Source organism: Salvelinus namaycush, unplaced genomic scaffold (assembly GCF_016432855.1).
Source record: "Salvelinus namaycush isolate Seneca unplaced genomic scaffold, SaNama_1.0 Scaffold2063, whole genome shotgun sequence".
NCBI classification, from domain to species: Eukaryota; Metazoa; Chordata; class Actinopteri; order Salmoniformes; family Salmonidae; genus Salvelinus; species Salvelinus namaycush.
The window spans coordinates 33,901-44,526 of record NW_024058857.1 but is presented as its reverse complement, the minus strand read 5'-3'; the positions used below and the strand labels follow the sequence as shown (position 1 = coordinate 44,526).

The window sequence follows — 10,626 nt, the reverse complement described above, 5'->3', positions numbered from 1 at the left end:
TTTGGGTCCCCAGGACTGACAACCACTGATACAGTAGACATGACTCTGTCTTTCGGTCTCTCTCTCTCTCTCCTGTAGTCTGCTGTACCAGTGTAGTAGTAGTCTAGCTAGTAGATTGTAGGTGTTATATTGAACTAGTCAGATAAGAGGAGAGCCTACTGTAGTCTGCTGTACCAGTGTAGTAGTAGTCTAGCTAGTAGATTGTAGGTGTTATATTGAACTAGTCAGATAAGAGGAGAGCCTACTGTAGTCTGCTGTACCAGTGTAGTAGTAGTCTAGCTAGTAGATTGTAGGTGTTATATTGAACTAGTCAGATAAGAGGAGAGCCTACTGTAGTCTGCTGTACCAGTGTAGTAGTAGTCTAGCTAGTAGATTGTAGGTGTTATATTGAACTAGTCAGATAAGAGGAGAGCCTACTGTAGTCTGCTGTACCAGTGTAGTAGTAGTCTAGCTAGTAGATTGTAGGTGTTATATTGAACTAGTCAGATAAGAGGAGAGCCTACTGCCGCTCTGTTCTGTTGGAACTCACTGCCTTCTAGTGGTACATGTTCTCAATTCTCTCTCTCTCTCTCCCCCTCCTCCCTTCTCTCTCTCCCCCTCCCCCCCTTCTCTCTCTCTCTCCTCCCCTTCTCTCTCTCTCTGACAGGTGCAGAACCTTCACAGTTGTGTCCAGGTGATAAATGATTTTGTGTCTCCAGAGCATGTGTTCCACTCCTTCCACCTGACACAGGAGCTGAGATCCTCCAGAGAAGAGCCCAACTATGAAGATAAACTCCAGGTGGGTTGTCTGTGAAGAAGCCTGTCCTCTCCTGATCTCAATGGGTTTCCCTTTAAAGTGACAACTCCAGGTGGGTTGTCTGTGAAGAAGCCTGTCCTCTCCTGATCTCAATGGGTTTCCCTTTAAAGTGACAACTCCAGGTGGGTTGGCTGTGAAGAAGCCTGTCCTCTCCTGATCTCAATGGGTTTCCCTTTAAAGTGACAACTCCAGGTGGGTTGTCTGTGAAGAAGCCTGTCCTCTCCTGATCTCAATGGGTTTCCCTTTAAAGTGACAACTCCAGGTGGGTTGTCTGTGAAGAAGCCTGTCCTCTCCTGATCTCAATGGGTTTCCCTTTAAAGTGACAACTCCAGGTGGGTTGGCTGTGAAGAAGCCTGTCCTCTCCTGATCTCAATGGGTTTCCCTTTAAAGTGACAACTCCAGGTGGGTTGGCTGTGAAGAAGCCTGTCCTCTCCTGATCTCAATGGGTTTCCCTTTAAAGTGACAACTCCAGGTGGGTTGTCTGTGAAGAAGCCTGTCCTCTCCTGATCTCAATGGGTTTCCCTTTAAAGTGACAACTCCAGGTGGGTTGGCTGTGAAGAAGCCTGTCCTCTCCTGATCTCAATGGGTTTCCCTTTAAAGTGACAACTCCAGGTGGGTTGTCTGTGAAGAAGCCTGTCCTCTCCTGATCTCAATGGGTTTCCCTTTAAAGTGACAACTCCAGGTGGGTTGTCTGTGAAGAAGCCTGTCCTCTCCTGATCTCAATGGGTTTCCCTTTAAAGTGACAATCTGACATTGGTACATCCATATTAGGACTTAAAATGAACTGCTTTTCTGTTTGAATCACAGAAAGCTCTTTAATGTTCTCTTCATCCTGTCTGTCTCTGTCTACATACAGAGCCTTCAGATTTAATGTTCTCTTCATCCTGTCTGTCTCTGTCTACATACAGAGCCTTCAGATTTAATGTTCTCTTCATCCTGTCTGTCTCTGTCTACATACGGAGCCTTCAGATTTAATGTTCTCTTCATCCTGTCTGTCTCTGTCTACATACGGAGCCTTCAGATTTAATGTTCTCTTCATCCTGTCTGTCTCTGTCTACATACGGAGCCTTCAGATGTAATGTTCTCTTCATCCTGTCTGTCTCTGTCTACATACAGAGCCTTCAGATTTAATGTTCTCTTCATCCTGTCTGTCTCTGTCTACATACGGAGCCTTCAGATTTAATGTTCTCTTCATCCTGTCTGTCTCTGTCTACATACGGAGCCTTCAGATGTAATGTTCTCTTCATCCTGTCTGTCTCTGTCTACATACAGAGCCTTCAGATTTAATGTTCTCTTCATCCTGTCTGTCTCTGTCTACATACAGAGCCTTCAGATTTAATGTTCTCTTCATCCTGTCTGTCTCTGTCTACATACAGAGCCTTCAGATTTAATGTTCTCTTCATCCTGTCTGTCTCTGTCTACATACAGAGCCTTCAGATTTAATGTTCTCTTCATCCTGTCTGTCTCTGTCTACATCCAGAGCCTTCAGAAAGTATTCACACCCCTTGACTTTTCCAACTTTTGTTGTGTTACAGCCTGAGTTTAAAATTCTATTCAATTGAGATTTTGTGTCAAAATACTCCATAATAGCTCATACTTTTAAACACAGATTCAACCACAAAGACCAGGGAGGTTTTCCAATGCCTCTGGAAGAAGGGCACCTGATGGTAGATGAAAGATGAAAAGACATTGAATATCATGGAGCATGGTGAATCAATACACCCAGTCACTACCAAGATACAGGCGTCCTTCCTAACTCAGTTGCTGGAGAGGAAGTAGTCTGATTTCAGGTCATAGTCTCACCCTGATTCAGAAGGCAGTAGTCTGATTTCAGGTCATAGTCTAACCCTGATTCAGAAGGCAGTAGAGGCAGTAGTCTGATTTCAGGTCATAGTCTCAACCTGATTCAGAAGGCAGTAGTCTGATTTCAGGTCATAGACTCACCCTGATTCAGAAGGCAGTAGTCTGATTTCAGGTCATAGTCTCACCCTGATTCAGAAGGCAGTAGTCTGATTTCAGGTCATAGACTCACCCTGATTCAGAAGGCAGTAGTCTGATTTCAGGTCATAGTCTCACCCTGATTCAGAAGGCAGTAGTCTGATTTCAGGTCATAGTCTCACCCTGATTCAGAAGGCAGTAGTCTGATTTCAGGTCATAGTCTCACCCTGATTCAGAAGGCAGTAGTCTGATTTCAGGTCATAGTCTCACCCTGATTCAGAAGGCAGTAGCCTGATTTCAGGTCATAGTCTCACCCTGATTCAGAAGGCAGTAGCCTGATTTCAGGGCATAGTCTCACCCTGATTCAGAAGGCAGTAGTCTGATTTCAGGTCATAGTCTCACCCTGATTCAGAAGGCAGTAGTCTGATTTCAGGTCATAGTCTCACCCTGATTCAGAAGGCAGTAGTCTGATTTCAGGTCATAGACTCACCCTGATTCAGAAGACAGTAGTCTGATTTCAGGTCATAGTCTCACCCTGATTCAGAAGGCGGTAGTCTGATTTCAGGTCATAGTCTCACCCTGATTCAGAAGGCAGTAGTCTGATTTCAGGTCATAGTCTCACCCTGATTCAGAAGACAGTAGTCTGATTTCAGGTCATAGTCTCACCCTGATTCAGAAGACAGTAGATGTAGTGGTCTGATTTCAGGTCATAGTCTCACCCTGATTCAGAAGACAGTAGTCTGATTTCAGGTCATAGTCTCACCCTGATTCAGAAGGCAGTAGTCTGATTTCAGGTCATAGTCTCACCCTGATTCAGAAGGCAGTAGCCTGATTTCAGGTCATAGTCTCACCTTGATTCAGAAGTTGGTAGTCTGATTTCAGGTCATAGTCTCACCCTGATTCAGAAGACAGTAGTCTGATTTCAGGTCATAGTCTCACCCTGATTCAGAAGGCAGTAGAGGCAGTAGTCTGATTTCAGGTCATAGTCTCACCCTGATTCAGAAGGCAGTAGTCTGATTTCAGGTCATAGTCACACCCTGATTCAGAAGGCAGTAGAGGCATTAGTCTGATTTCAGGTCATAGACTCACCCTGATTCAGAAGACAGTAGTCTGATTTCAGGTCATAGTCTCACCCTGATTCAGAAGGCAGTAGCCTGATTTCAGGTCATAGTCTCACCCTGATTCAGAAGGCAGTAGTCTGATTTCAGGGCATAGTCTCACCCTGATTTAGAAGGCAGTAGTCTGATTTCAGGTCATAGTCACACCCTGATTCAGAAGGCAGTGGTCTGATTTCAGGTCATAGTCTCACCCTGATTTAGAAGACAGTAGTCTGATTTCAGGTCATAGTCTCACCCTGATTCAGAAGACAGTAGTCTGATTTCAGGTCATAGTCACACCCTGATTCAGAAGGCAGTAGTCTGATTTCAGGTCATAGTCTCACCCTGATTCAGAAGACAGTAGAGGCAGTAGTCTGCTTTCAGGTCATAGACTCACCCTGATTCAGAAGACAGTAGTCTGATTTCAGGGCATAGTCTCACCCTGATTTAGAAGGCAGTAGTCTGATTTCAGGTCATAGTCACACCCTGATTTCAGGTCATAGTCTCACCCTGATTCAGAAGGCAGTAGCCTGATTTCAGGTCATAGTCTCACCCTGATTCAGAAGACAGTAGAGGCATTAGTCTGATTTCAGGTCATAGACTCACCCTGATTCAGAAGGCAGTAGTCTGATTTCAGGGCATAGTCTCACCCTGATTTAGAAGGCAGTAGTCTGATTTCAGGTCATAGTCACACCCTGATTTCAGGTCATAGTCTCACCCTGATTCAGAAGGCAGTAGTCTGATTTCAGGTCATAGACTCACCCTGATTCAGAAGACAGTAGTCTGATTTCAGGTCATAGTCTCACCCTGATTCAGAAGGCAGTAGTCTGATTTCAGGTCATAGTCTCACCCTGATTCAGAAGACAGTAGTCTGATTTCAGGTCATAGTCTCACCCTGATTCAGAAGACAGTAGATGTAGTGGTCTGATTTCAGGTCATAGTCTCACCCTGATTCAGAAGACAGTAGTCTGATTTCAGGTCATAGTCTCACCCTGATTCAGAAGGCGGTAGTCTGATTTCAGGTCATAGTCTCACCCTGATTCAGAAGGCAGTAGTCTGATTTCAGGTCATAGTCACACCCTGATTCAGAAGACAGTAGAGGTAGTGGTCTGATTTCAGGTCATAGTCTCACCCTGATTCAGAAGACAGTAGTCTGATTTCAGGTCATAGTCTCACCCTGATTCAGAAGGCAGTAGTCTGATTTCAGGGCATAGTCTCACCCTGATTCAGAAGGCAGTAGTCTGATTTCAGGTCATAGTCTCACCCTGATTCAGAAGACAGTAGAGGCAGTAGTCTGATTTCAGGTCATAGTCTCACCCTGATTCAGAAGGCAGTAGCCTGATTTCAGGTCATAGTCTCACCTTGATTCAGAAGTTGGTAGTCTGATTTCAGGTCATAGTCTCACCCTGATTCAGAAGACAGTAGTCTGATTTCAGGTCATAGTCTCACCCTGATTCAGAAGGCAGTAGAGGCAGTAGTCTGATTTCAGGTCATAGTCTCACCCTGATTCAGAAGGCAGTAGTCTGATTTCAGGTCATAGTCACACCCTGATTCAGAAGGCAGTAGAGGCATTAGTCTGATTTCAGGTCATAGACTCACCCTGATTCAGAAGACAGTAGTCTGATTTCAGGTCATAGTCTCACCCTGATTCAGAAGGCAGTAGCCTGATTTCAGGTCATAGTCTCACCCTGATTCAGAAGGCAGTAGTCTGATTTCAGGGCATAGTCTCACCCTGATTTAGAAGGCAGTAGTCTGATTTCAGGTCATAGTCACACCCTGATTCAGAAGGCAGTGGTCTGATTTCAGGTCATAGTCTCACCCTGATTTAGAAGACAGTAGTCTGATTTCAGGTCATAGTCTCACCCTGATTCAGAAGACAGTAGTCTGATTTCAGGTCATAGTCACACCCTGATTCAGAAGGCAGTAGTCTGATTTCAGGTCATAGTCTCACCCTGATTCAGAAGACAGTAGAGGCAGTAGTCTGCTTTCAGGTCATAGACTCACCCTGATTCAGAAGACAGTAGTCTGATTTCAGGTCATAGTCTCACCCTGATTCAGAAGGCAGTAGCCTGATTTCAGGTCATAGTCTCACCCTGATTCAGAAGGCAGTAGTCTGATTTCAGGGCATAGTCTCACCCTGATTTAGAAGGCAGTAGTCTGATTTCAGGTCATAGTCACACCCTGATTTCAGGTCATAGTCTCACCCTGATTCAGAAGGCAGTAGCCTGATTTCAGGTCATAGTCTCACCCTGATTCAGAAGACAGTAGAGGCATTAGTCTGATTTCAGGTCATAGACTCACCCTGATTCAGAAGACAGTAGTCTGATTTCAGGTCATAGTCTCACCCTGATTCAGAAGGCAGTAGCCTGATTTCAGGTCATAGTCTCACCCTGATTCAGAAGGCAGTAGAGGCATTAGTCTGATTTCAGGTCATAGTCTCACCCTGATTCAGAAGGCAGTAGTCTGATTTCAGGTCATAGTCTCACCCTGATTCAGAAGACAGTAGTCTGATTTCAGGTCATAGTCTCACCCTGATTCAGAAGGCAGTAGCCTGATTTCAGGTCATAGTCTCACCCTGATTCAGAAGGCAGTAGTCTGATTTCAGGGCATAGTCTCACCCTGATTTAGAAGACAGTAGTCTGATTTCAGGTCATAGTCTCACCCTGATTCAGAAGACAGTAGTCTGATTTCAGGTCATAGTCTCACCCTGATTCAGAAGACAGTAGTCTGATTTCAGGTCATAGTCTCACCCTGATTCAGAAGGCGGTGTTAAAAGCCATCCGATCATCAGCTGAATTAGACCGTCTTGCTTTAGCCCACACGGAATTCCGTTTCCTTCTGATTTCAGTCAGTTCATCAGAGAACCTTCATTCTGTATTGGTGGCTTGTATATGGGGGTCTGGTGAACCGTCTGGGGGACTTTGTAGACAGGGGTACAGGGGACCAGGACAGGGGTACAGTGGACCAGGACAGGGGTACAGTGGACCAGGACAGGTGCAGGGGACCGGGACCAGGACAGGGGTACAGGGGAGGGGTACAGGGGACCAGGGGAGGGGTACAGGGGACCAGGACAGGGGTACAGTGGACCGGGACCAGGGGAGGGGTACAGGGGAGGGGTACAGGGGACCAGGGGAGGGGTACAGGGGACCAGAGGAGGGGTACAGTGGACCAGGACAGGGGTACAGGGGACCAGGACAGGGCTACAGGGGACCGGTACAGGGGTCTTGGTAGGTGTCATAACCAGCCATATGTCACAGCAGGTGTAAATATATGGGATATATATATAACAGGTTATGACGCTGGGTGTCAAGTAAAGTGTTACCCAATATTTTTGGTTATGGAAAATATATTTCACAGCGGTTTAGATGGTACAATTCTCTACACTATACTATCTTATTTTGTCGCAAACTATTAGTTTTAGCAACCAGGAAATGTGATTTCTGCAAAGTGCAACTTTAACTATTGGGCCAATAAAGGTGTATATATATTTTTTTAAGTATCTCATCCACTCTGTCTGTCTGTCTCTCTCGCTCTCTCTGTCTGTGTCTCTCCGTCTCTCTCTCCCTAGTAATGTCACTTTAGTCTGAGGTGAATCCTTCTGTCTAGATGAGGCTGGTTGTCGTCCATCACATTAGCCTGTCTCTCCGCTCTCTCCCGTCTTTCCTCTGTCTCCTGTTTAACCTCTCCTCTCTGTTTTCTCCCTCCTCTTTAACCTCTCCTCTCTCCCTCCTCTTTAACCTCTCCTCTCTGTCTCTGCCTCCTCTTTAACATCTCCTCTCTGTTTTCTCCCTCCTCTTTAACCTCTCCTCTCTGTTTTCTCCCTCCTCTTTAACCTCTCCTCTCTGTTTTCTCCCTCCTCTTTAACCTCTCCTCTCTGTCTCTCCCTCCTCTTTAACCTCTCCTCTCTGTCTCTGCCTCCTCTTTAACCTCTCCTCTCTCTCTCCCTCCTCTTTAACCTCTCCTCTCTGTCCTCTCCCCAGGTAAAGAACATCTTGTTCCACTCTGTGAAGGATGCATTGACGTCGCTGAGGAGGTACAACCAGGAGGAGGAAGAGAACTCCTGACCCGTAGTCCCCCTGGAGCCTCCCTCTCTGGCGCCTCCATCTCTGGAGCCTCCCTCTCTGGCGCCCCCCTCTCTGGCGCCTCCATCTCTGGAGCCTCCCTCTCTGGCGCCTCCCTCTCTGGCGCCTCCCTCTCTGGCGCCTCCCTCTCTGAGACGTCTTCCTTCAGCCTAGAACAGATATATACACACTGAAACTAACCACAACAGCACCGTCAACCTAGTGTCCAGCAGAATACACTACAACACACTAAAACTACATGTTACTGACCAGCATCACTACCACAGCATCGGGATACTGTCCATAGCATCAGGATACTGTCCAAAGCAGCATCACTACCACAGCATCAGGATACTGTCCATAGCATCAGGATACTGTCCAAAGCAGCATCACTACCACAGCATCGGGATACTGTCCACAGCATCAGGATACTGTCCAAAGCAGCATCACTACCACAGCATCGGGATACTGTCCACAGCATCAGGATACTGTCCATAGCAGCATCACTACCACAGCATCAGGATACTGTCCATAGCAGCATCACTACCACAGCATCGGGATACTGTCCACAGCATCAGGATACTGTCCATAGCAGCATCACTACCACAGCATCGGGATACTGTCCATAGCAGCATCACTACCACAGCATCGGGATACTGTCCACAGCATCAGGATACTGTCCATAGCAGCATCACTACCACAGCATCAGGATACTGTCCACAGCAGCATCACTACCACAGCATCAGGATACTGACCACAGCTGCATCACTACCACAGCATCAGGATACTGTCCATAGCAGCATCACTACCACAGCATCAGGATACTGACCACAGCAGCATCACTACCACAGCATCAGGATACTGTCCAAAGCAGCATCACTACCACAGCATCAGGATACTGACCACAGCAGCATCACTACCACAGCATCAGGATACTGACCACAGCATCAGGATACTGACCACAGCATCAGGATACTGACCACAGCTGCATCACTACCACAGCATCAGGATACTGACCACAGCATCAGGATACTGACCACAGCATCAGGATACTGACCACAGCTGCATCACTACCACAGCATCAGGATACTGTCCACAGCAGCATCACTACCACAGCATCAGGATACTGACCACAGCAGCATCACTACCACAGCATCAGGATACTGACCACAGCAGCATCACTACCACAGCATCAGGAGAACTGTGATTCTATTGAACTATCTGGTCTTACAGTGCTGACTGCTGTTCTGGAACTTTCTGTTCTGTGTTCTGGAACCTTCTGTTCTCTGTTCTGGAACCTTCTGTCCTGTGTTCTGGAACCTTCTCTGTTCTGGAACCTTCTGTTCTCTGGTCTGGAACCTTCTGTTCGCTGTTCTGGAACCTTCTGTCCTGTGTTCTGGAACCTTCTGTTCTCTGGTCTGGAACCTTCTGTTCTCTGGTCTGGAACCTTCTGTTCTCTCTTCTGGAACCTTCTGTTCGCTGTTCTGGAACCTTCTGTCCTGTGTTCTGGAACCTTCTGTCCTGTGTTCTGGAACCTTCTGTTCTCTGTTCTGGAACCTTCTGTTCTCTGTTCCTTTTGTTTGTTTAGTTCGTTATTGTCTTTCAAACTGTATATTGTTTCTGTGAAGATGCTGTATTTATTTAATAGGAGTTGTAAATGCGACGCTAGATGAAATGTAAATGTGTCTTGTACAGTTTGTGATGAGTTTTGAGACGGATGCCGTTGAGACAGTTACTGTGAGAGGAAACAGACTTCAGCTGTCGCCCAGAACTCTGGGAGTCGCTGCTGAATTCGTCCTCATGCCATATCTTTTTAAAATGAACTGCCAAACTATTGTGTTGTATAAAACCGTGTAAAGTTGTATTATGTAAAAAAAAAAAAGACTAAATGAATAATACACTTCAGCATATTAGAAGTATTCACTGTAAAATGGAGACATTTACACACAAAAAATAATTTATTCAAATTTTGAAGTGTAAATATATACATATATACATTCACTGATGTATTTTTTAAAAACATGGCTTGCTTCAATTTGTAATTTTAAAAGTGTTACATGCTTTGTACATTGAAGTTCAAAAGGGTTTTACATTTTCCATTAAAATGGATTCATCAAAGTATGTCTGTGTCTTAATGCAGAGATTCCCAGACTGGGGAATGTCAAAATGTGATTCACATTTAAAAACAGTCCATTTACAGTTGAAGTTGAAGTTTACATACAGCTTAGCCAAATACATTTAAACTCAGTTCCTGACATTTAATCCTAGTAAAGATTCCCTGTCTTAAGTCAGGATCAACACTATTTTAGAATGTGAAATGTCAGAATAATAATAAATGGCGTCTGTCCTCGTGCTCCTAGACCTTAGTGCTGCTTTTGATACCATCGACCACCACATTGTTTTGGAGAGATTGGAAACCCAAATTGGTCTACACGGACAAGTTCTGGCCTGGTTTAGATCTTATCTGTCGGAAAGATATCGGTTTGTCTCTGTGGATGGTTTGTCCTCTGACAAATCAATTGTACGTTTCGGTGTTCCTCAAGGTTCCGACACTGGTGCGACGAACCCCCCATGTCGTCTCTGCCTGGCCGGTTCCCCTCTCTCCACTGGGATTGTCTGCCTCTAACCCTATTACAGGGGCTGAGTCACTGGCTTACTGGTGCTCTTCCATGCCGTCCCTAGGAGGGGTGCATCACTTGAGTCACTGACGTGATCTTCCTGGCAGATGTTGCTT

The 10,626-nt window shown here is 45.7% G+C and overlaps 1 long non-coding RNA gene across 1 annotated transcript; it reads left to right on the top strand.

Annotated features, from left to right (window-relative positions):
• The first annotated feature begins 649 nt into the window (after window positions 1-649).
• Window positions 650-10,010, top strand: LOC120038051. Its single transcript, XR_005474936.1, has 2 exons — window positions 650-778; window positions 7,812-10,010. It is a non-coding gene; the product is annotated as an uncharacterized LOC120038051 (long non-coding RNA).
• The last annotated feature ends 616 nt before the right edge of the window (window positions 10,011-10,626 follow it).